Source organism: Eublepharis macularius, chromosome 7, assembly GCF_028583425.1.
Source record: "Eublepharis macularius isolate TG4126 chromosome 7, MPM_Emac_v1.0, whole genome shotgun sequence".
Lineage (NCBI taxonomy): Eukaryota > Metazoa > Chordata > Lepidosauria > Squamata > Eublepharidae > Eublepharis > Eublepharis macularius.
In genome coordinates, this window is record NC_072796.1 from 84,191,346 (window position 1) to 84,218,528 (window position 27,183).

A 27,183-nucleotide genomic window follows, 5' to 3' on the forward strand; every position below is an offset into this window, starting at 1 on the left:
GCTTGCAGACGGTGCAGAGGGCCTTTAAAGTTTAATCCTTGCCATTGCTCCAGCTGATTGGAGGAATCCTCCAGTCATCTGGAGCAAGGGCGTGGGGTTTAAATGTGCCTGAAGATTTCTGAAGCGACCCAAAACACTTTGGAAAGCTTTGATTTAGAATTCCTGAATCAGGCCCACAATGCTGGGCCTGATTCAGAAATCCTGAATCTTTACAAATAGGGTCTGATTTGGGTATTTATCCCAAATCGGAAACCAGAATAGCACACCCATATTCAGAACCCCAGAAAAAATTGAATCCAGAGGCCTCAATAGGTAGAATAGAATCCAGCTATTAAAAATTGCCGTTAAAATTAGGAACTCAACTCTGATAAGCATATATGGTCCATAGTTTTAGAATAACATGATTGCCATGAGTATCTTCTAATTATGTTTTTTGCCATATCTATTTAAGGATGACCATGGTTGATTCTGAGAACAACATAACAACCATTCTAAAATACTAGATATTAATTTTGTCAGAGTATTGAAGAAACCACTCCAAGCATTATCAGCAAATGGATTTTGAAGGAAAATAGCTGAAATTCATTTGACAAGACTTAGTCAAACATTTCTATTTCCCCCGTGACAGTTAATTACATGATTATCACTCTCAAAAGCACAGTACAGAACAAGCAATTTTCATGGAAAGGCAAAATTAGATTAAAGGATAAGGGAAGCTATAAATATAGTTGACAATATCTAATGTATTGCCACATAGCTGCAGAATCATGAGCAGGTGCCCTCCCTAACTTGTCCCCAAATGCTAATGATATGACGAGATGGATGGCACCAGAATTACCACTGAACACTTGTACAGTAGGCAAAGCATGGCACCAAAGAAGAGGCACCATCTCTGCAGATTGGACTTCCAGCCTCCCTTAGACAAACAAAACAGGGAATCTGCACTGGTTGTTTAGATAAGGTTAGACTTCTGTGAAAAACTAATTGCTTGCCTTGTGTTTGGCCCTAATAAAAATATTATATTGTTAGGAGGGGCAGTAATTCTTTCTAATGTCAACATAATCTCTGTTGCCAGTGCCCTTCAAAAATGGAGCATTCGTGTTGGTGTCTTGCTTCTGAGCATCTAAATTATTTGCACTGTACTATCAGTGCACCACTCAAGATAAGCCACTGAAATGTACAGGCTGCATTTTACTAAAGGATAATTGATGCTTAATGCATCAGTGCAATTTGCACCTCATAAAGGGGAATAAAAATTAATCTCCGCTACTCAATACACTGATGGCTGTCTGCTGAGAGATCTGGGTACCTGTTCTGTGCTTTCAGTCCTCTTGGACTGTAGAGGTAGAATTAAAAGAGCTACATTTCTCTCTTTGGAATGGATTAAAGTACAGAGGTGGTTCAATCATGCTTTTTGTGAAATGTCAAGTGTTAGTATGACTACTAAAGGAATTCAGTGCTCAGGAAAGATTTCCCAAGTCTTGATTTCCCGAACATTAGCTGCTTGCTAGTTTTTGAAATCTTTATTTGGAGCACAGTGGGTTGTACGCTTCTACCATTTGGCTGATGGAAGAGAAGCAATCTCACCTCACCCACATGGCCTTTTGTCTGTAAGGGTTCCTTCTTCCCTCAGCAGTGAACTTTGCATGTCAAAGGGGGCTGCAGGGGGAACAGGAGGTGAAATGATGGTAGGATATAATCCAGTACTTGGCACAGAACACTCTGGGTTTTGTTTAGTTCTGGGGTGCAGTGGATGAGGTAGGGATGCTGCAAAGGGTCAGAGCTTCTGCACCCACTACTGCCCAGGTGTCTCCCCTGCTGCCCATCAGCACACCTATCCCTACTGCTTGCTTTCTCACTCTCAGCCATGATCCCAACACAGTTGGAGGAAGAGCCTGCAGGTGGTATATGTGACTGAGAGTGCAGGTAGCAAAGGGAAAGACACACAAGTGGGCAGTGGGGAAGAGACACCCAGGTGGCAGGCAGGTGTGAGTAGGAACACAAAGACAAGCAGTGGAGGGGAGATGCTCCATGGGTGCTCTCTGTCTGACCCCCCAACCTGGAACCAGCCCTGGTGGGTGGGTAGATTCATAGTACACACCAAATAACTACTAACGCATATATTTAAAACAAAAATGTAAAGCATAATCAATCCCTGGGAGATGTCTGTTTTGCAAACAAGTGTATTTGAACACAGAACTATCACATGATCCCATGCTCTCTAGTTGGCAACTAAAGAATTTTGCTGGAGAAGGAGTTCAGGTTATCTCTTGGTGAATGTTTTCTTTGTAATTGCTATAAATGGCATCTGTCTTCCTATCTCTGTGAATTTGCTTCTTTAATTGCATGCTGCATACACAAGTGTATAGCATGTAATGCTATATGTTCATTGGACTTAATTTGCTCCATTCTACTTTGAGCAGTTCTCACTATTGATTCCCCCCCCTCTTGCAGTAGCACAGGATATTTCTGCCACAGATTTCTACATTAAGCAACCCAGTTTCTTGCAATCTAGCTTTTCATTTTTGTTTCTGGATACAAACACTATTTCACATTGCTTCTTTGTAAGGAAGCATTAAAAATCTAAATTTAACTGCAAGCATTCACTTGCCTGACAACTTAACAGCTATTTGTAGATGAGCTGTGAATTCTTGCCTCTCTATTAAAGTGCCTTGAACTAGCTCCTAAAACCGTTTATCAGTGAATATTTGCAAAACGAGTAAGAATTTGGGACCTAGGAATACAAATAGTCATGGGCACGAATAGAAAAAAAACCCACGAACACCCTGTTCATTGTTTGTTGCCATTCATAAACACCAAACAATGAACAGAAGCGAACATGTCCCCTTAATGAACATGTTCGGGGTTCATGTTCATGGCCCTTTAAACAATCAGCTTGCAGGTGGCAGGGGGGGGATTCTCTCTTGCTGCCTGCCAGCGGATAGTTTAAAGGGCTCTTTCCTGCCATGTGCAAAGGGCAGGGCCCTTTAAACACCCCACAACCCTCAGCCCCTGCCCCACCCCAGCGCCGCCAGGCTGCTACTGCCGGGTGTGAGAGTGACGGAAAGATTCTCTCCATCCCTCTAACAGCAGGCAGAGCCGGCACCTCAGGGCTGCTTCTGCCAGCTGTCAGAGGGATGAGGAGGCTTGCCTCATCCCTCTGACAGTGGGCAGAGCTGGCACTGCCATGGGACTGCTTCTGCCCGCTGTCAGAGGGATGAGGAGAGACTCCCCTGATCCCTCTGACAGTGGGCAGAGCTGGCACTGCCATGGGGCCGCTTCTGCCTGATGTCAGAGGGACAAAGAGAGACTCCCCTGGTTCCTCTGACAGTGGGCAGAGACGGCGCTGTGGGGCTGCTACTTCCCAGAGAATCTCTCCATCCCTCTCGCACCGGGAGAGCCAGTGGCGCCCCCTTCACTGTAATTTTCTCTTCACAGTGGCAAAAACTGTACTGCCTGTTGGAAGCTACTTTGAGGTGTTACAAAACTGACCTTCCCAATGTCCAATACCCACCACATTTGCAGGGGACATAGTCCTCACTGTCCTCTGAAGACCCCCCAAGTTTCAGAGAGATTGCAGCCCAGGAAAGGAATGATCCATGGGTCCCCCCTCTTTGCTGTCTATTTCTCTTCTGAGTGGCAAAAACTGGACTGTCTGCTGGAAACTAAAGGGTTAAAGCCAGAAGGAAAGCCAGAAGGTGTTCAGACAGAGTTCAATCCCTGCTGTTGCCAGGGAAATTGATTGAAAGGTGCCAGACTTTGGGAAATCAAACCTGGCTCTCCAGGTTAGAGTTCTGCGCTCTTAACCACTACACCAAACTGGTATGAAGACCATGTGGCCATTCTAGTATCAGTGAAGTGTTGCTCACTTGGGTGGCCACAGCTGGTTTCTACCCATGAACATACAAGTGCCATACGATAGGTTCTACTGAAAAGAAAGGGATGGCTCCAACCAGCTTTCTCGCTTGATCATGGCTAATTCCACTCTTTACTACAGTCCCCATTCATCCTGGCTTTTGTCTATGCAGGTCTCATGGTTCCCTGCTTAGTTTTTTTTGGCAGTCACAAGGGATTCCCCCCCCCCCCCACTAGTGAAAATACTGGTTGGATCCAATGCAAACACTCCCATCATCTGATTCTTGTAGGGCTTTATACTTCATGAGATATGCTTAAGATCCTTCAATATATAATCCTTTTATGAACCTTTCAGATACTCTGAAAATATAATTTAATTTTGTTTCTTTCACCTTTGGGTGAAGTACACTTTCCTTTGCTTTTATATTCATTGCATCCTTAATTTACTTTAGACTCCCTGGTTTTTAAACTAATTGCATATGCACACAAAAATAATATTAAACAAGGTTTAATCTATTAATTGCTTTTGTATTTTGGGAAATGCTTACTGTAACTGTCTCAAGATCTGATGGATGCACAGTGCATTAAAATGTGCTTCCTAAATGGTTTGGAGAGAAGGTTTCCCCCCCTTGTGAGATCAATTCATAATTTCTGAAGAAGAACTATATTCATTTTTTTTGCCAGGGTCCCAGGTAAGGGAAAAAAAGTTTGCATACATGCCCATATATGCCTGGCAATGCAGTGCAAGTTTTTAAAAGCAGGTTGCAATTAGAAATTATGTGATGTCTTCTGTAGTAGGGGTGTGAGGGTTTAAGCACCTTAGAGTGCTGAGGTGCCAGAGGGGGTGTCGGGGGTGGGGGTTTGCACCACGGAGCTGGTGGTAGCAGCGCTGGTGGCTGAGGGAAGGGCTGGGAAGCTGCCTGCACACCACCCCGGCTGCCTGCCACACCTGGCCTGCAGCTGCTGCCCCTGGCCAGGAGCACATGCTGATGGTGGCAGCGTGGGGCAGTCTGAGTGGGCAGCCTCCCAGCCCTTCCGCTCAGTTGCCCTGTGCTGCTGCTGCCACCTGCACACAGCTGCGGGCCAGGTGCAGCAGGCATCTGGGGTGGCGTGGGGCAACTGAGGGGGAGGGCTGGGAGGCCACCCATGTGCCATCCCAGCTGCCTGCCATGCCAATGGGGCTTGCTCACAGAGGCATGCTGTGTAATGATGTCACACGCAGTGACATCATCATGCAGTCCGGGTGCAAGTGCACGTGTGCTTTGCACGCATGGGGGCAACAACAGCCCTGAAGTTGCCCCTGGCCTCAGGTGCCAGAAACTCTGGCACCGGCCCTGGATGAATACTATTATATGTTTACTGCCTGAGGACCTGTATGTACTATACATAGTAATAGAAAAAGAGTCCACTAGAGGGCAATACTACTTAGACCCTGGTGAATTGAGAATAGTTATGCTGCAGAAGACCTTTACAGTGACTCTCGCTTTGGTCTTGGTTGTTCCCCCTCTAACTGATATGTGGTGTATCATCAGGCTTTTGAGGCAAAACATTTGCTCAGTGACAAAGCATTTTGCCTCAGGTTCAGTCCTTGGAAATTCTGTTAACAAGATCATGTAGAAGGTGATTTAAAAATCTCCACCTAAAACTCTGGAGAGCTATTGCCAGTCAGAGTAGACAATACTAACCTTGAATGGCCAATGATATGACTCAGTATAAGGCCGATTTAGGTGTAGTAGGTATTTTTATAATATACAAGCTGCAAATTTGTAGGCTTTTCACAAGCATGGATAAAGACTACTTCAATGCCTGAACCATCTCTAAGAGTGAACTATCCCACTTTTTCAGAAGATAATACATGTGTTTGCTGATTTATCTGAATCATACTTTACCTTTTCTTTGAAAGCCACCATAAAAACTTTATTTTGTGCTTTTACCTCATTTACTACTCAAATGGAGAGTACCTATTTCATTGAAGAGATCCAGAAAAGAACAATGGAAAACAGGTGGACATTCATGTATGCAGGCCCATCAGTTTGGGATTTGGGATTGGAAGGCTTAACTTGGTCCAAATGGGCCTGGATTATTATCGGTAACCAATCTAGATTCTGGAGAAGTAGTGTAAGTGCTGCTGGAGATACACCTTCATCAGGAAACTTGGCTGCTACTTTCTATATTAGCTGAAACCTCTAATTGTTTTCAAGAGCATTCCACATAGAATGCATTGCTAGACTCAGTTCAAAAGGTTAGAAATGTTGCTAGATCCCAATTTAAAAGAAAGGATCACCAGGCCAACAAATGCGCTGATCAAGAATTCCTCACTACATCCCGACACGCACAGCAAACTATGCAAGACAGAAGCACAGCCACCTAGACTATATGGACTCCCCAAAATACATAAAGATTCAGTCCCACTCCGACCCATTGTGAGTGCCATTGGTTCACCGACATATGAATTAGCTAGACATCTGGCAGATCTCCTGCAGGACCACATCGGGAAAACCTCGTCTTACATCAAAGATTCAGCAGATTTCATCAACAAAATCAGTTCTCTGAAACTCAATCCACAAGACATACTTGTCAGTTTTGATGTTGTATCCCTGTTTACCAAGGTTCCAGTAAAAGACACTATTGCACTGATTAATCAGATTTTCCCAGAGGATGTAACAGCCTTATTCCATCATTGTCCGACAACCAGTTACTTCCAATGGGACAACGAATTCTATGAACAGATGGATGGGGTGGCCATGGGGAGCCCACTCAGCCCAGTTATAGCAAACTTCTACATGGAACATTTTGAAAAAACAGCTCTAGAATCAGCACCCCACAAACCCAGTGTATGGTTCCGGTTTGTGGATGATACATTCATCATTTGGAGCCATGGGGAGGAAGAATTGATGGAGTTTTTGAATCATCTCAACAACATCCACCTGAACATACAATTCACAATGGAGAAAGAAAGTGAGGGAAAACTCTCATTCCTGGATACCTTGGTCATCCGCAAAGCAAACTTTCAGTTAGGTCACAAGGTCTACAGGAAACCAACTCACACTGATCGGTACTTACACAAAAACTCCAATCACCACCCCCGACAGAAAAGAGGCATAATGAAAACATTAGTGGATCGTGCAAGACGGATATGTGAGCCGCGCTTTCTCAATGAGGAAATTAATCATCTAAACCACGCACTTCAGGCAAATGGCTACTCCAGAAATGAAATCCGAAGAGCAATCAAACCCAGGATGAATCAAACAACCAAAGAAAAACAGTCTCCCACAGGAAAAGTGTTTTTGCCATATATCAAAGGAATTACTGATCAGATGGGAAAGCTTATGAAAATGCATAACCTTCAAGCAGTATTCAGACCCACCCGAAAAATACAACAGATGCTACGATCAGCAAAAGACAGCAGAGATCCCCTCACCTCTGCAGGAGTATACCGTATACCCTGCAGCTGTGGACAAGTTTACATCGGGACCACAAAGCGTAGCATCCAGACAAGAATAAAAGAACATGAAAGACACTGCAGACTTGGACAGCCTGAAAAATCAGCAGTGGCTGAACATAGCCTAACTCAAACAGGGCACAGTATCGTATTCCAGGACACCAAAATACTGGACAACACTTCCAACTACTTTGTCAGACTGCACAGGGAAGCCATTGAAATTCACAAGCATAAGCAAAACTTCAACAGGAAAGAAGAAACCTTAAGAATGAACAGAGCATGGGCTCCAGTTCTGAAAAACACCAGGCCAACAAAACACTCCACACCCGACAATAGCCCTGCAGAGAAGATTAGCACATCAAGCACCAATCCATATGCAAAAGAACCGCCTCAGGATACAGTGAAGCCTCCCGCCATTAGCATTCCACACCCTGGGAAACTCTTACAGAATGACTCAGCTCAACCCCACCCCTCCTGAGTAGATACAAATGACCTACATCTTTTCCACACTGTGACACTGAGAGATCTCTGTCTTTTGGTGCTACACCTCTGAAGATGCCAGCCACAGCTGCTGGCGAAACGTCAGGAACTACAATGCCAAGACCACGGCAAGACAGCCCGGAAAACCCCCAACAACCATCGTTCTCCGGCCGTGAAAGCCTTCGACAATACATCGATCACAGCTATATTGCCAACTATATAAATTTGTGAAATTGCCATTGCATGAGGCTCAACTGGGCTCTGAGAGGGGCAGAGTAGCCTTTTAAGGCCTCTGGCTCCACCCCCTCAAGCAATCCCCAGATGCCTGGGAAAGCACCGCTTCCTCCTCCAGGGAGGCAAAGGGCACCCCTCCCCCCCAGCCACAGTGGCTCATGCGGCTTGCTGGGAGGGCCATACTGGTTTCCCAACCACTTCTATCCAATCTTTTCTGGATTCAGTTTCCACACCCACTTCCCAATTACGACCAAAAACACACAGATACCTAAGACTACGCTGCCAAGGTCTGAAAAGAGGGCCTGGAAACTAGAGTTTCCATCAGGGTATTGAAAGTCTCTCTCCATATATTTACATGGTATGATGCCATCACCTTATGTATGTATTGCATGTGACAGAGATAGTTGAAATCCATAGGCCAGATTACTGAATTACATTTCAAGAATATTCTGGGAATCATCTGAGCATCAAGGAAGCAAGTTTACTAGGGACACTTAATTCTTAATTAAAATGGAAAAATACATTTCTTATGTATTTCATTATCTTTCCCTGAGATTCTGGAAAAAGGGAAGGGGCTCTGACCTACTTGTACATTTGTTGCAGGCCTCTCTTGGGAAAAAGTGCTCCATGATCAATACGGCTTCCTGATCAAACTACTCAACTCATGCAACTGCTCCAACTGTGGATCTGAGAAAGAACTTTCAATTTTCTCTTAGGGAGAGGTAGGATACTCTAGAAGACTAACACTTGAATCAAGTCTCTCTCTCTCTCTTTGTCTCTCTCTTGCTGACTATATCTGGCTCTCTTTCCCCTCAAACATGTGCAATTTGCCAGATTTATAATGTATGTGCATGAAGAAACTGTACCCTGCCTTAATCTTTTGTTGAGGTGTGCAAACAAAATAATCGCTTAGCCCTCAGTAATTCACCTATAAACTTCATCTTCTTAGTGTACATCCATATAATGCCTGTAGAGTAAATTTTCCAAGATAATGGAATTCTTCCTGTTTTAATAGTGACATACAATAGATGCAAAACTTTAAAAGGTTTAAGCATCATTTGGATCACCCCATGACAGAACGACTGCTGTTCTTGTTAATGGAGAAATGTACGTATATCTCCCTGTGAGCCACTTTTGAAAACTAGCCACCAGCATTTTAATACAACCACACATTTTGCTTTTGCCTGGACATACATTAAAATATAAATATGGTAATACTTATTCTAAGTTGGAATGATGGATCAGTATAAGCACTTAAGTACGTGTTAAACAGCAGCTTGTTTTTATTCACTTTACATCTGCAGTTGGGAAACAGGCTATCCTACTTAGCATGAGGCCTTTCTGTTCATTTCAGAAAAAGCTCTCTGCTGGCTATTCAATTAATAATAATAATACAGCTGTAAGTTACTGTTTGAAATGCAGAGCACATCACTTCAGCTAAGTCTCTGCCATGGCTCTCTGTTGTCAGGCAACTACCCGTGAGCTCTGCAAAACTGCTTTTGGAAAAGAGACTTTAGTGAGCCTTTCGGGAAGGGAACTATTGAGCTGAAGTCAGTGGCGTGCAATTTCAAGGGGTAGCAGAATATCTAAGCCAGGCATCATGGGACAGGCCAGGTATTGCTCACTTGGTGACTTTTAAAGGAGTGCTGTTGAACAGAAAAGGGCAGGCCTCAACTGAACAGCCCTAAATCCGCAGTCTGCATGCAGCCATCTCTCCCAAAGTCAATAATCCCTAATAATGATGAGTTCTCTTAGGCTATCCAGTCAAGTTTTATCACTTATGTGGGCAGGCCAGTTGTGCACAATTCACATCACAATCCCAGTCATTTGCTCCAATAAATAGAGCTGTTCCATGTGCCACACAGGCAGAGAGAGTTCAGTTCTATTGTGTACCTTTTCATATTGCCAGTGAGGAGTCTGAGGGCCAAGCTACACATGACGAATGACACTTGAACAGCAAGTGTATTTCTCCCCGTTCACTTGCCCTCCACTCAATCCACTTGCTGTTCAAGTGTCATTCGTCATGTGTAGCTTGGCCCTCAGTTTTGAATGCTCCCCCATATAACACCTCCCCCTACAACAACCTCTCTTCATATTGCAAACCAACAACAAAGATTTAATAGAGCCTTCTGTTTTATGTGGTAATTTACTAAATAAGCTTTTTTATAAGAGGAGCTTTCAGAAATATGACTCTCCGTATGTACTGTATGAAATGGAACAATCCCACCACAGCCTATCTATCACCTTCATTCTGCGTGGAATGGTGGAGAAGCCAGTTATGCAGCTGAACTAGTGAAGTTAATCAGATCAAATCTGGTAAGTCCAATGAAACTATCTGAAAGCCTAACATCAACTATACTTTGGAGGAAGAGTGGGGTGAAGTGTAACAAATAACAGAAATGGTGGAATAATGTAATAATTTAACACTGCATTGGTGTACTTGTTCAAAGTATAACGTATCCTAAATCAACTATAGTGGCGATCATATGATCAATTATACTTTACACTGGGTTGCAGTTTGATTTATTTTTGTACAAAAAATGCTCCAGCAGTACATGGAAAACCCCCAAATACAACTAGGAGTAACAAGTAACCTGAGAAGTGGCAGCAGTGGTTTTAGTTGTTTTTGTTGTTAATTCCATCCCATCTATACAAACTTATGAGTCATGCCATAAAATGTCATTTCATTTCTGAAATGTCATTAATAGACTATATTATGCTAATGGAATGGCAGGTCAGGCCCTCAGGCTCCTGGAGAGTAAACTCATTCCCCTTTCCTGGCTTGGGCCCTGGTAGGCACAAGTTGTTGAATGTGTTAATAATTGCTCCCCATATCGTGGCTTTTAGATATAACCTGCCCAATAATGTTCCAGCGCTTTTTCACAACGTTCAAGTATATTATGAAGCCCACTAGAAGAGGGTGTTCATCCTGAAAACATTATTGAAATGAATATCTGCTCGTGGGGAAAAATACAAATGTGAGTAGGAGAGAGAGAGACTTAATGCAAATTGAGTTTTAAACCAGATGTATCACTGTACTACAAGACAAAAACTCCCATGTTTATCTTTCAGCTTAACTGAACTTGTTGTAATGGAAAAATTATGCTAAATAAAAATTAAGAATGCAATCAGGATAATTAAAATTGCCATGACCAATATTTACAAGACCTTGGCATTTTGGCACAGGTCTGCAGTGTTATTAAGCTGTCGTAATTAGTATTTTGCAAAAATGGCTGAAGGTAGATGAAAATGAAAGAGTAGCTTCCTTATAATAACTTGTTACACATATTTAATTATCAGGATTATTTGCATGCATTTGGAGACTCAGACCCTACAAATTTGATGCAAACAGATGTTGAGATGGCTCTGGGGTAGCATAGCAGTTCATTAGACATTCCCAGTCTAAGCCTTCATAAGCTGTATTTTTAACACTCCAGAATCAGGAATCTAGCTAAAGCTGTTATGATGCTTCAGTTATATAAACCACATATGGGATTAGCACTTTGTCTTTGTGGTGATTATTTCTACTTTAATATTGCTTTCACTGCCAGCAAGAGGAATATAAAAAAACCAAGGAAGGTAGGAGGAATAGAGGAATAGACAAAAGCCTAAGGAAAACTAAGAGTCTCAGGAAGAAAAATGTGAGCAGAAAAGAAAGAATGAATTCTAAGGTAAAGGACAGCACGTGCTGAGGGTGGAGGCTAGGGAACTGGGAGTACCAAGGGAGGGAATAGAGGCTTGACATACTTACAGAGAATTTGTATAAAAACTAAACAAACCAGTTCTTCAAGTTCTCTTAAATCTCCCAGGATGACATCTCGTGAGAGATGATTATAGGGCTAACAGTTGGTAGGGCAGGGGAAGAAACCCATTTGGGACTTGTTGGGAATCTGTCTCATCAAGAAGTGGACTGTCAGTAAAAGGCCTCTGATGCTGTCTTAGTGGTATGCTTCCTTCCAATGCTACCCAGAGCACTGTGTTGGAGAGCTGGTGATTTATCCTTGCCACTTTGCCCCTCCTGGGAGCGTCAACAACACTGATAGGGACAGGAATTGACTTTGGTATTCCTTCCATGTGAACAGAACAGTAGAGGGAGAGTGTCTCCTATTGTGTTTCCTGTATCACTCAGGCAAACTGGGATGTGGGCCTATGGATTATTGGCCTTTTTATGATTACTACACCTTTAAGTATTTTTATCTAGCAATCAGTTCTAGCAATGGAAGTTTTCATTTAGGAACAGAATAGATGTGACAGAGATAATGGATCGCCATCAGACTGTAAAAGGTAAATTGCACTTCTAGAAAAGTGCTGGAAGTCTGGTTTTGATTACAAAACAGAGCTGGGCTTGAGGAGTTAACTCTCTACTTCCCACATGGCTCCATGCCAAATCATAGTTATGCACACACAATATACTTCTAAGATCTCTGAGAGCCTGCCTATTTTGACCCTTAGAAAAAGTCCTACAAATTTAAGAAAGATAATTTCCAGCCCCATTCTACCTCCACCAGGAGCATTGGGGCAACCAGAACTTTCACTGTAGTGGCTCCTGTGGGGTACATCTTGCCCAAATAGTGTTGCTACTGAATTTCACCAAATGTAGTATTTCAATGCAAATTTAGAAGGCCCAACTTGGATTAAAAATCTAAAGAAGACTGGGAAGCAAAAATTTCAGTTAAGATCAGTGTCATTTTTTCAAAGCTGTGTGGTTCCACCCATCCCTACTTAGGATGAACAGAAACTCTTTAGAAAGGCTGTGCCATGTCCTCTGAATCTTACCTGCACAGAATGCCTTGACTGGAGCTGATACAGAAGAAAAAGTTGCTCAAACCCAGAGTTGTCACTAAATTTCACCTAAGGAATTTCTGAGATAAGCAAAGACAGCCTAAAAAACATCACTTCAATGGGGGGCTCCCACACATGCCTAGGTATAAAGAAAGGAGGGCAGAACTGGAAAGCTGTATCCAGCTTACCTCTAAAAGGAAAGGTGATAAAAACCCCTTTACTTTGCCATACATTCTGCTGTCATTATAATACTTAGATATCGTGCTTCATGGAATTCTATCATATTTGTAATTTACAGTTTGCTTTATCAGCTTTGTTTTGTGCTAGGTTATATTTATAGAACCTTTTATCCTGATATGTTACTCTGCTCTTTGTGGTCTCATTGGTTTTTAACTATTTTATTATTGTTTTTAAGTTTCTATTCTGATGTCGTCATTTGTAAGCCACTTTCAGCAATTTGGGAGAATGTGTCATGTACCCATTAGGGATGAAGCAGATAAGGGGAGCTCAAAAAGACCAGCTGAACCAGTGGCTTGGTCCAGGGAGGAATAGATTGGGGTGGGAACAGCACCATCAAACCTGAGCTCAAACCTCTAAGCCAGCAGCTTAGTCCTCCCAAGCTGTCACCATAGAAGGCTTTCCCATCAATGGTCCCAAAGGCCACAGTCACTCAGCCACACTTGACAGAGATGTCAGAGAAACCAAGAGGTTACTGACCACTGTAGGAGTATAAAGGTCTAAGTGCAGTTATGGGTTTCAAAAGAATTACCCTTCATCCCAAGAAGGTAAGGCTTGCCTGAATCTTCAGGTATCTACAACTATGTTTCTAGCTGTCACTGAAGCAATGTTGAGGCCTGGAGCTATCCAAGGTCCTGTAGCTCATCCTCTTACACGCTTTTCTGATTTCCTATCACTATTCATTAGGCCCCAAAGGCCTTGAGGGTATGTTTCTCAAGAATTTCTTTTTCCTCCGATACTTTATTTGTGGTCAGAATGGGACACAGTGGCTGTTGTTTCAGTGTTAGAGATAGCTCCCAGCACCAGAATAAAATGATAGGGACCCACTGTATTGGCATTGTGAACCCAAAGTCATGCTCTGTGCAGTAGCCACAACATAGCACTGCATAAAAACAAATTGGGGTGGGGGGTGGGGAGAGTTCAGTAACTTTCCTTAAGGCCCACAGACTACATAAAGATTTGCGCTATAAAACAAAGCGTGTTTGGGAATGATGAAACAAATTAAAATAAGTCCTGTTGCAATGACAGATGCTCTCTCCAAGCAAAGCAACAAATATTCTTAATTGAGGCTTGAATAGCAAATACACAAACTGTCTTCTGTTAAGGAATACCAATGACAGCTGGAGTGCCTGCAGTAACATTTGCTTGGTAAAACTGAATTATGGCAGCTTTACAAACGTGCTCCTGAGCTGTAATTTTTAATTTTTAGCTATACTTAATAACCATCAAGGTAGAACTTCCTCTAAATTATTTAAAAGTGTAGTAAGTCCAGTTCCTCCAATTCTCTTAGATTAAGGCAAACTGAATAGTGCATTTCTTGCCTAAAGCTGCTTAAGCTCCTCTAACAGGAGAACCTAAGAATGAGAGAAGGTCTCCAATTTTGCTTTGTTGTTTTTTAGGGGTTGGCTCAGCTCCATAGGTCACTCTGCTGATCTTCATGTTTAACTTAAAAATTAATTATACCATTAAGTTTTACATTAGTGTGTGTACACTTTGTCACAGTTTTTAGTTTGTTTCCTTTCCCCCTCCCTCCTTATAGGTAACTGTTGCACAACGTTCATATCTGTAACCAAAAGTTGGGAGAGGGAACTGTATAAAGGCAAGCTGCACATGCACAGCAGTCTGAACAAAGAGAGTAATAAAAATGGAAGAATTGTGGATTCTTAACACACTGCTGTGCCACTCTGCAAGCAAGACCAGGTAATTCAGATGCCTAAATTCAGGGAGAAATTTGAACGGGGACAACCTTAGAACTGATTCATTAAATGCCACATTCAAGGCATATATAAGCTGCTCCTCACTCCCCTAATCTAGTCATGTGCTTTTTATGAAGACCAATGATTAAACTTCAAAATTCACCCCCTTGAATTTCGTGCATTATCATAAAATGAGCTGGTTATTTAGAATTATCTTGCAACATTTATTATACAACTGAATTTTTATTACCTTATGTTTTTATGTGGCACGGATGTTTCTGCCAGCTCAGTCTCTTTTATGGTAGTATCCATCTTTACAATTCTCACACAGAAAGGGTGAAGTATCTTGTCTGCTTGTCATGATAGATTTAAGAATGCAGCTGCCACCCATAGGCAGTGATAGAAAATAAAGTAGGAATGTAAAAGCCTTGTAGGGAAATTAAAAAAATATAGGGGAGATTAAAATATGAATTAAGGTACAAGACTCCCTGCCTTTTCGTACCAATAACATCACTTCCTTATCTAGCAGTGTGAAGATGTAGCATAGTGGTTAAGCAGTTGGGCTGCAATGCAGCAGTGGGCTGGTAAACCCTGCTATTGCCATGAACTCACCTGGTGGTCTTGAGTAAGCCACTCCTCTCAGCTCTAGCCCCCAACTGACTTTGTTCACTGCTCTGGGTGAATATTAATCTGCCCAGAAGAGCAGTACACAAATGAACTGCTATTATTATTATTAACTCAAGTTAATCTCCATCTTGCATGTGTAAATTCTGGTCTTGCCCTCAATACTTGGATGATGAATATCAGGGTAAACTGGTGGGCTTGTCAAATCTAGGGTTGGATTATGAAGCAGAATGAATATCAGAGTGCAATGATGGATTTTCAGATCTAAGATTGAATTATGTAGCTTTCAGCATTATTTGCATCTTGTGTTCCTTGGTACTCTTAACATTTTCAGAGAGATGTGTAGAGTTGTGTAGAGTTGGTAGAGAAGTATTCTACAGAAGGACATAAACATCCCGTGGGCAAATATATATGACTGCAGGTATATGACAGCTTATGGTAAGCCATCCAACCAATTTGTTCCCTATATTGATTTGGGCATATCTCCAAGCCCCCTTGGTCCTGTTTGCTAGATGGTACATAGATGGTTTGCTAGATGGTACATAGAAGGCTGTCCACCATCCTGTTTTAAATGTGTTGTTTTGAATGAACATGAATTTTTAATTGTATTTTTAATATGTTGTTATCCGCCCTGAGCCCGCTTGCGGGGAGGGTGGAATACAAATTTGAAACAAAATAAATTCCAGCCTCTGCTCCTGGTGAATGGTGGCTTGCTTTCCATGTTAAACAATGATCAGAAAAAGTGTTTCCTCATCATCTGTTTTGGCTATTTCACATAGCATGTACATGCAGCTACAGAGACGTATGTTTCTGAAGAGCTGAAGAGAACTGGCTTCTCATGGTGTGTATCAGTTGTGCAGCATAGTCTGATATTTGAAATTCCCTTAAAACCATTTGTTGTCATATTTTTGCAGTTGCTAGAAGTTCATTAGGATGATGTCCCACGTACCTTCAGCTTTAGTACTAACCAGTTATCCTGAGCACTGTTTCCCCCCTTTACCCAACTTTTGTGTTATTCCTAGTTGCTGCTCTGCAAACTTGTGCATGAATGTGGGAAGGGGCACTGCTGGCACAGGAGCACCAACACACTATATAACATTCAGTTAGTTTGAGGGAAAGGGCCTACCATGGTGCCTTGCACAACATCCATTGGAACTTTCTACTCTATAGGAGTAACACCAATTGAAAAACAGGCTATACAGATGCAAGAGAAACATTTTCCAAGAACAGGATGAGGCTGTAACAAATGCCATGAAGCCACTGCTTTAGCAACCACACCTGAAACTTATCTATTGGACTGTCCTCCTGGCCCCCTTAGTTAGTATTATGATTGGTATTAGGGATATACAGAGACACTTTTATTTTGGTTGTTTGGGATCTTTAATATTGTTGTGTCCGTGTTGTTAATAATCTTTTCAACTGGTTTCAGTGGAAAACACATTATCACCTATCACTTTCTTACAGTTGATTTGAAATTCCAAGGACTGTGCCCATTAAACAAGAGAACTTTCCTCACAAATAAAAGTGGCCGTGTTCCACAGGCAATGGAAAGCTCAACTCATTTCTAGCCCTGGCCTCTCTCCACATTCATCTGAGATGAAATTCTCAGGAGCTGTCATCCTCATAAGAGGGATCGTCCCTGCCAAATTTCAGAGAGAGTCTCCCTGTTTTTCGGGTCATTAAGAGTGCTGAGCAAGCAAATGGAGGTGTGGGTATGTTTTCTCTCTCCTCTGTGGCTCCTAGTGTGGGTGGAGAGATGGGGAGCCTATTTCTAAACAAAAAATAACTAAGAACACAGAGACACACCACACCCTTTACCAATTGCATTCATTTTTGTAAACACACACACACACTTCATCCTCACTTTACACATGAATGGGTGTATTTGCGGGTATTCAGATCCCTACAAGGCTGCTTTTAGATGAGTAGAAAAGCATGATCCTTCTCTCATCTTGACCTGACCCTCTATTTGTGAGTGTGTGTGTCTGAGAGTGAAAGTCCAATGCCCTCTTCTCTGCAAAGCAGGCAGACTGCTAATCATGGGGGAGGGGAGAAAAGGGAGAGTGGCATGGTTTTGCTGACTCCTCAGAAGGCATGGGAATGCTTCCTTCGTTACACGCATTCTAAGAAAAGCCTTTTCTCTCTTTTCCTGAAGGTGCCTGGCAAGGGGCAGGCTTCCTAGGGAGGAGGAATCAGGCCAGTAAATCTCTGACACTGCCCCCCACTGCTCATTGGCAATCACTGCAAACAAGATATTTGCCTGCTCCTAGCATCAGCTCACACCTAATAGTGGCTCAGATAATCTGTCCCCCGGTTATATAGAATGACAGGTAGTGTGATTTGGAAACATGCTGTGTACAAAAACAGCAGTCAGGAACATAGTCTCAGTGTTCTGTTTGGCCGGCATATCTGCTGAATCACTTTCCTCCCTTGCTGTCCCTCGCCACTCCTCACCTTCCCATGGAAACCAAAACTGAAGGGTAGTGCAGGAAAATGGAAATCACAAGCAGAGTTTAGTTGCTGACATTACGGCGCTGCCAGAAAAATGCCCTAAGTTGGGGAAACTTTCATTTGATTAAAGTAATTTTCTCAGGTCAATAAGCAGGACCTGCTCAGCTCATTTTTCTTATCCAAATGCACAGCCCTGGTCAGTATTATGGCAAAGAGTGCTGGCCTATTGTTGTTTGGGTTATTCTTTCGAAGTATTTATTCCAAACACTACCTTATCCTGCATGTGGTATTTGCTTCCCATAATTCCTTGTAGAATAATAAGTGGCTTAGATTTGAAGGTTGAATTTGCATACTCAGAAAGAATCTCATGGACAAATGGATATAAACCATAAGTTCTTTGTGCTTTCTTCCACACAAAGTTCATCAAAGGGCCTCAGACCTCAGTAACAGTCAAAGTTCATGGTGATATTTAAGTTATGTGAATATAATTACATGAGGTTGCACTATCTTCCACAGTCTGAAATAAAAACCAGGATCAATTGTTCATTAGGCATGGGAATGCATAGGTACTATAGAAAGATGCTTGTTTAATAAATAGTTAAAAAATTACTGCTGGAAAAAATGTTATTGCAGGATATACATTGGCTGTTTTCCTAGAGATAAAAATAAGGAACATGTCCAGAAAATCAATTTGAGATCAGTATGTTATGTGTTTACATGTGCAAGTTTGGGATTTTGCAGCCATGTAACATAAATGTATGGGCTGAAAAAATGTGAAAACAAGCATACATCTGAATACAGAGATGAAATATTGCTGAAACAAAGCAGAAGTACAGTATAATACAAGTCCTTACAATAACTGAGCTGCAGTGTTCTGTACCAGCTGCAGTCTCTGAGTTGACTCTGAGGGGAGACCTATGTAGAGTGTATTACAGCAGACTATTCTTGATATAACTGTGACATTAATCTAGGTGACCAGATCAGCTGGGTGATGATATGGGGGCATCTTCCAGGCTAGACTGAGTTGGGAGAAGGCCTTTTTTGCAACTTCATTTACTTTCTTTTCTAGCAGCAGTGCTGGATCCGTTATAATCCCTAGTCAGCATGTATCATCTGAACCCCATTGAAAGTGGGGAGCACAAATGTCCTTTGAGATCTCCACCTTACCAATTAGCCTCACTTTTATTTTATTAGATTTCTACCCCACCCTCCCCATGAATGGGCTCAGAGCAGCTAACAACAAAGAAATATTATACAGTAAGACCACATACAATATCTAAAAACAATATTTAAAAGCTAATTACAATACAAAAGTACAAAACTGGTGCCATAAACAGTATAGGCTACAATAATTATCTAAACGTATGAGTACAGCTGTAGCACATGCCCAGGGCAACCATGGGTGGAGCATAGGACATGGGGGGCAGGCAGGGGACAATTCCCTGACTCTCAACCAAAGGCCTGGTGGAACATCTCCATTTTATAAGCCCTGCAGACCTGTAACAGGTCCCACAGAGCCTGGATCTCAATCAGGAGAGTGTTCCACCAAGTTAGGGCCAGGACTGAGAATACCCTGGCCCTAGTTGAGGCCAGATGAACATCCTGTGGGCTGCAGACCATCAGAAGTTGCTTATCTGCAGAGTGCAAGGCCTTGTGGGGGACACAGTGGGAGAGTCTGTTCCACAGGTGTGTAGGTCCCAGTCCATGTAGGGCTTTAAACACTGAAACCAGCACCTTGAAGTGGACCCAGAACTGAACTGGGAGCCAGTGCACTTGGCACAGCACACAATGAATGTGTGCCTGAAATGGCATCCCAGTAAGGATGCATGATGCTGTGCTCTGGACCAGTTGTAGCTTCTGGGTCAAGCCCAAAGGCAGCCCAGCATAAAGCAAGTTACAGTAATCCATCGCATGAATTATTGATTCCAGGATCTGGGGCAAACGATAGGGTGCCAATTGCCTGACCTGCTGAAGATGTAAAAAGGCAGGCAACGGCCATGTCCTGGGCCTCCATAGAAAGCATGGCATCTAGGAGCACAGCCAATGCAAGGCAGTGAGGTTGAGGGGTCAACAGATCATAATCGACTGTGTCAAATGTTGCCATGAAATCTAAAAGTACCAGCAGTGCTGACCTGCCCCAATCCAAGTGTCACTGTAGATTGTCCGTAAGGGCGATCAGAAGCATCTCTGTACCATGGCCAGGCCAAAAACGGGATTGGAATAGGATGGAGGAATCATCCAGAAATACCTCTAGCTGTTCTGCTACTGCTTTCTCAATTGCCATGCCCAGAAATGGAAGATTCGAAACTCAATAGTAATTGGTTGGATCAACAGGATCCAAGGATGTTTTCTTTAATAAGGGCCACACTACTACCTCCTTCAGTGAGTCTGGGAAAATCCCAGAGCTCAATGATAGACTAATGATGTTGGCTAAAAGAGCCCGAATCCTTACATCGCTGGGTTTCACCAGCCATGATGGGCACAGATCCTGTGGGCACATGGTAGGTTTCACAGCACACAGGATTCTGTCCACCTCCTCCTGAGAAAGCAGCTCAAAGTGATAAAAAATTAACTCTGAAGACAGCCAAGTGGCCTCCAGTTCATTTAACATATCAACAGTTGCTCGTAAATCCTAGTACAACAACAAAATCTTATCCGCAAAATATCTCCCAAATGCCTCACAGCCTATTGCCAAATTCATATTGTTCTTTATATTGTTGAAGGCTTTCATGGCCAGAAAACAATGGTTGTTGTGGATTTTCCGGGCTGTATAGCCGTGGTCTTGGCATTGTAGTTCCTGATGTTTCGCCAGCAGCTGTGGCTGGCATCTTCAGAGGTGTAACACCAAAAGACAGAGATCTCTCATTGTCACAGTGTGGAGAAGATGTTGGCAGGTAATTTATATCTACTTAGGAAAGTGGGTTTGGGCTGAGTCATCCTGTAGGAGTTTCCCAGGGTGTGGAATACTAATGGAGGAAGGCATCACTGTATCCCGAGGAGCTGCTTGATATGCTAATCTTCTCTGCAGGGCTATTGTGGGATGTGTAGTATTTCATTAGCCTGGTGTTTTGCAGGGCTGGAAGCCATGTTCTATTCATTCTTAAAGTCTTTTCTTTCCTATTGAAATTGTGTTTATGATTATGAATTTCAATGGCTTCCCTGTGCAATCTGACAAAGTAGTTGGAAGGACTAAAATACTTGACAACACTTCTCACAATAGCCCCGCAGAGAAGATTAGCATATCAAGCACCAATCCTTATGCAAAAGAACCTCCTCACCACACAGTGACGCCTCCCTCCATTAGCATTCCACACCCTGGGAAACTCCTACAGGATGACTCAGCCCAAACCCACTTTCCTGAGTAGATATAAATTACCTGCCAACATCTTCTCCACACTGTGACACTGAGAGATCTCTGTCTTTTGGTGCTACACCTCTGAAGATGCCAGCCACAGCTGCTGGTGAAACATGTAAATAATTGTGCTAGGCAAGAGCTAGAAGATGTAATGGAAGCTGCATAGTAATTTCTTTTTGAGGCTTTCACCACCATCTCATAGGCTTTCATAAGCATCCTATAAGATGTTCTTCTTGATGCTTTGTCACAGCACACTCACTCTAGCCATCTCAGGTCCCATTTCAGCTGCTGTAGCTCCTCAGTATACCAGGGGACCACTTTGGCTCGGGAGCAGAAAGGGTGATGTGAAGCGATCTCATCGATGGCTTCAGAGAGGCGGGTGATCCAATCCTCTACCAGCTCATCCAATGAGTCACCAGGGGGCATCGAATCTCGCAGTGGAATCCAATCAGCTCCATCAGACTCCAAGGGCAACCATAAATCAACTTGTCACTCAGACCGGTGTGTGTGTGTGTGTTAGTGAGGTGCCCAGGTGAGCCCTCAGGATGAAGTGGTCTTGTCTGTGTTCAATTTCAATTTGCTTTCTTTCAGCCATTTGACCATAGCTGTCAAGCAGCAACTCAAGACCTCTACTGCATCACCAGGGGATTTAGATAGCAAGATATAGAGCCAGGTGTCATTTGCATATTGATGACATCCAGTTCCATAGCTATGAATGATTTCTCTTGAACGCTCTACATAGATACTGAATAAAATGCAGGATAAGATTGCACTTAGTAGAAGTCCACAAGATACTTCCCACAGTGAAGATCACTGGTCACTAGCACCAACTAGACAGCAAGTGGACATACCCACATCAGTTTCCACAGATAGACAGAAATGAACAGTAAAACCTTGTTTTCCAGTTGAACAGTAAATACTTCACTGAAATTTCAACACAGCTTCCTGAAAATCTTGTAAATACTTTTATTTTTGTAATGTAATCCAATTTCTGTTTGCTCCATTTTAAGTCCACATCTCTTTTTGCCTCTTCCCCCTTTGTTGATGTTCATTGCTACTTTCCTATAAGATGGTTCATGTATTAAGAATGAAACCTATCTTGAGCCAAGCTTAAAATGTTTTTACGGGGGGGGGGGATAAAAAGGGCTCACCTCTTTAGTTATTTTTCTGTGATTATTTAAATAGTACTTTCCTCTTCAGGAAGCATTGTCCTTACTCTGAACTGGTTTAATTTTCCACATAGCCAAATATGGTTGGCAAGTTAGTCTTATCCTAGTCAATACATGATTCTTGATTGGCTGGAATCAACTTTGTTACTTGTCCAGAAGCATTGCCATCACTAACTGACTTAATTTGATTGTAATCAGGATGTGATGAGACTGGCTCCACAAAATCATGATGACACCATTATCCGGTTTAGTATGTGATTACCAGTTGGGTGGAATTACTCATCTATTTAATCCAGGAAGAAATTGTAGTAATTAGGGGGTGGGATGTGTCAAAGCAGAAGCAGCCAAAGGAACAATGGCATCAAAAAGAACAAGACAAGTGAACATTCATTTTCAAATGTTTCTTTTCTCACCCCCACTACTTTCAAGCTGAAAACTGAAACAAACATTTTTTGCAGTCTTACACGTCTATCTATGCTTATGAACAATGTATGAGGACACTACTCCTATGGGCGCCTAATGGCAGGAATAACAATTGGCATCACATGCGAGTGTCCTCATACATCACATTGCTGACACAAACAGATCATATGCATGATTTTATTTTATATTCTCTCTCTCTCACGCATGCTCGCACACACACACATGCATGCACACACACAGCTCCCTATCTTGCTGTCTAAGACTGAGGACTGATCAAGGTATAACTTTCTCTATTAACTTACAGGTCAGTTCAGTGGTCCATGCTAAGAGGTCCACTGATTAATCTGAATTTACTCAGCTGTTTACCTAAGTAGCCTATGCTGTCCCAGCAAGGAAGTCAAAAGATTAATAATAATAGAACAGACAGTTCTCATAACAACTAATGACCACTCCCATAGAGCCATTAATAATTGCACCACCACCCACCAGATGGTATGTTACTCCCAAAGATGTCCTAGTATTGCCCATGCACCTATCAGCTAGTGGCAATGTCCCATGGATATCAGGCAACCTATTTCACTCACGTACAACCTTGCTGCCTGAAAATTATCACAGTGCCTTCATTGTCACAGAATATGACAATGTTAAGATATAAGTAGCCAGTCCCTTCCCTTAGAGGAGCAGCCTTTCTGCCCAGGAGAAATAGTGAGATGGCAGGAATGTTATTCCCATTGAAACAAGCAACAACCTCAGCATTCCTGGAGAGAGAAGGTATACATGGAATACACATGCCTCATCTCCAGGAGGAAACTTAAAGCCCTACAACTGGAACAAGCTTTTTCCAAGGGTTAAAGATACTTTACTACTTTTTCATTCACTATATCAACAGCAGGATTGGGTGAAAGCCTGATATAAGGTTGGTAATAGAATCACCTTTGTAGGTATCTTTCTATCTGTTCAAGTCTTGTTCTAGAACAATGGCTCTTCCTTTATTTCCTACAGAGAGAAGTGATCCTCAAAGGTTAAATATTTTCTTCCTCTCTGATATAAATATAAATAGATAAAGACAAGTGTCCTGACTGACTCATCAACGCCCAGCCCAAACCCCTGTACCTAGAAAAGTGAAATTTGGGGAGAACGTTCCTTTTGTGATGTAGAGGCTCACTAAGAAGGATTTTAAGAAATTGCCCCCCTAAGGGGATAAAAAGGGGTAAAATGTGTTTTCCCATAGGGATACAGCTTCCCTGTGTGGCTGGTAGGGTGCTCCTCCCCCCACCAATTGCCACTCTTCCCTGAGGTCATTTGCATATGCAGCCTGATTGGTCATCATCACCCCAACATTCTAAACAGTATACAGTTGCTATTGGGAGTCATTGAATGTGTCCTGAGGTAAAAATAGACCTCCCAGTTTTCCTCTTTAGGGTTGCCAATCTTCCTGCGGGGCCTGGCTTTTCTGTGTGGCTATTAGGCTCCTGCCTGCTCACACCCTCCCCCTCCTTGATGGGTCAGCTGTGGAACTCTGTGTTCTGAGGTAAAAATCACGTAGCGGAAACTGCAGACAGTTGAAGAAAGACAGTCCAAGACTTCTGAAAAGGGATTTTATATAAAAGTCAGCATGGCAACTGAGTTTTAAAATGTTCATGGGGAGATGATGCATGACCTTTCTAAGGGCCATTTAAATGCGTACCTCTCACATGAACCTGCCGAAGTGCTCACCACACCAACCCTTCCTCAGTCCAACTTCACCTCACTCCTCTTGCAGCCATCATCTCTTACTGCCCCCAAGAAGCCTCCTGGCAGACATTGTGCAAGATATACCAATGCTAAAAGGAGGAAGCAACTTAGAGATGCGCGAAGAAATATTCACATCATACTCCTGTGGTGCACTGAGCAGCAGTGGCCAAGTACCAGCAAGTCCTGAGTCCAAGGGAAAGGTGACCATCCCTGCAGGCCTGGACACAGTAGTGATGACCCTAGCAGACCTAACAGCCACGATATACCCTGATATCCTCACTATCATGAAGTCCATGGATGGGCTGTGCAAGCATGCCATTCTGATCCCAAGAACGACAAGGCTCCCATCATTAATGAAACACAACTCCCTCAAACAGGCAGAAATGGAGTACAAATCTGTGGAGTCAGTGGTGCAAATGGATGATGTGGTCCTACCCTGTGAAGTTCCTCAACACGCTCAACCCTCCTGGCTTCCCAGACCACAAGCTTCTCCTCAAAGTGGGGGCTCCAGTGATGCTGCTCCAGAACCTCAGCCCACCCAAACTCTGCAATGGCACCAGACTACAAGTGAGAGACCTCAACAGAAAGATCGTTGAGGCCACATTGTTCACCAGCAGTGCTCGGGGGGGGGGTGTTGGTGTTCATACCACGCCTACCGTTCATACCATCAGATAACCTCTTCAGGTTCAAGAGACTGCAGTTTCCCCTCAAGGTCTGCTTTGCTATGACGATTAACAAGTCCCAGGGGCAGATACTGAAGGTGGCAGGAATTGACTTGAGGGAGGACTGCTTTTCACATGGGCAGTTCTACTTGGCCTGCTGAGCTCACCTAATTCTCTGTTTGAGCTCACCCAGCAGCCTGGTGATCCTAGCACCTGAGGGGAAAACTACCAATGAGGTCTACAAAGAGGTCCTTCAGTAGAAAAAAAAGGTTGTATGAATTTTTCACATTATTTCTTGCACTACAATCTTTTCCTTTTAAAATCTTTTCAATAAACGTTACATTTTGAAATTCACTTTATCAGTTTTCAGCATCAACACGCTTCACTTTATTCAAATGCTTTTGTGAAGCTCGGGTACTATGCTATTATACTACAAAACCAATTCAAAAAAACACCACCACAAACCAAAAAATGTTACTTTCCCATAAACATTATAACTGGATTTAAAGTAGTTAAATACCATAGCGAAACATGGGCATCAAGCTAGCTAGTATAAATATAAATATAAATATAAATATAAATATAAATATAAATATAAATATAAATATAAATATAAATATAAATATAAATATAAATATAAATATAAATATAAATATAAATATAAATATAAATATAAATGAAGTAACGGAGCATGGTGAATGCACAATTTCCTAGTGTTTCAAAGAGTATGGTTTCAAAGAATATATTTGCTATTTAAAAAGCCTTTATAAATAACCTTAAAATATCTTTGGGACATCAAACAAGAATTTTATACAAATTATTTTTTCTCCATTAAAATTAAATATGAAGCTCAGATTCAAGAATAAAGACAACAAATGGAGGAAAAGAGAAGAAAGAGAATAGAGAATTTATTCTTGTTATTGAAATATTGAATAGAGACATAAGACAAGATGAAAGAATTGGAGGTGAAAAGATTAAAAAGGAGTCTTATAAGTTAAGAGCCTTTGCTGATGGTGCTGGTTTTGGAAGATCCCTTAAAGGGAACTGAAATTCCTGTTTTGACAATGGAGGCACCATTTAACAATGACAGAAAGATACACCTAAATGTATATGGCAACCAAAGGTTAAAAATAAGATATTGCAGGATGCAAAGGAAAGAGGAGGATTTGGTTTACCGGATTTGAAATTATACCTTTGATGCCTGCTGTTTTGTGTGCTTGAAGGAATGGATTTTGTTAAGAAACAGAAGAGTTTTGGATTTAGAAGGACATGATGGATACCTGTGGTATGACAAACCTTAATGCAGAATTTAATAACTACTATGTTAGATGTGGTTATTTTGAGAATATGGAACAAATATAAGCTTGGGATTTGTCTGAAAGTACCTTTGTGGCTATCGCCAGAAGAAGCTCACTTTAGAAATGTCAGGTTTGTTTAAATGGTTAACATATTGTGATATGTTAGAATTTTCACAAGGTGTAGTTAAAATAAAATTAAGAGAGTATTTGGTAACTGAGGGACACATTTGCCAATGGTTTTCTTATTTGCAAATTGTAGGAAGATTTAAAGTAGACAAAAAGCATTATGATTTTTAGCAATCCAAGTGTTGTGGGCCGGCCTTGGCTGGGCTCTCTGCCTGCTGACAAGTCCTCCTCAGAAGATGAGGGGTTGGAAGAGCCAACAGAAGACCCACGTACAGTCCCGGAAGAGCCCGGAAGATGAGGGGTTGGAAGAGCCAGTGACCAACAACCAGGTCCCTCTGCACAAGCTAGAGAGGGCGAGGGGTCGTGAAGCTAGGGGGAGGAACCAGCGCCTCGGAGACCCAAGCCTCTCAAGCCAGCAGCAAGGTGGAAGGCTCGAGTGAGGGAGGTTATTTGGGAACAGTGAAGGAGCACATGCCTGCAGGCACAGCGGCAGACGGAGCTGGACGCAGAGGGTGAGGCAGGGCAATCAAGCGAAGGGGAAAACCTGGCCCTTGTCCTCTCATGCCATCCTGAGCATATGAGGAGAACACTGAGCACAACTCAGCGTGGGAGCA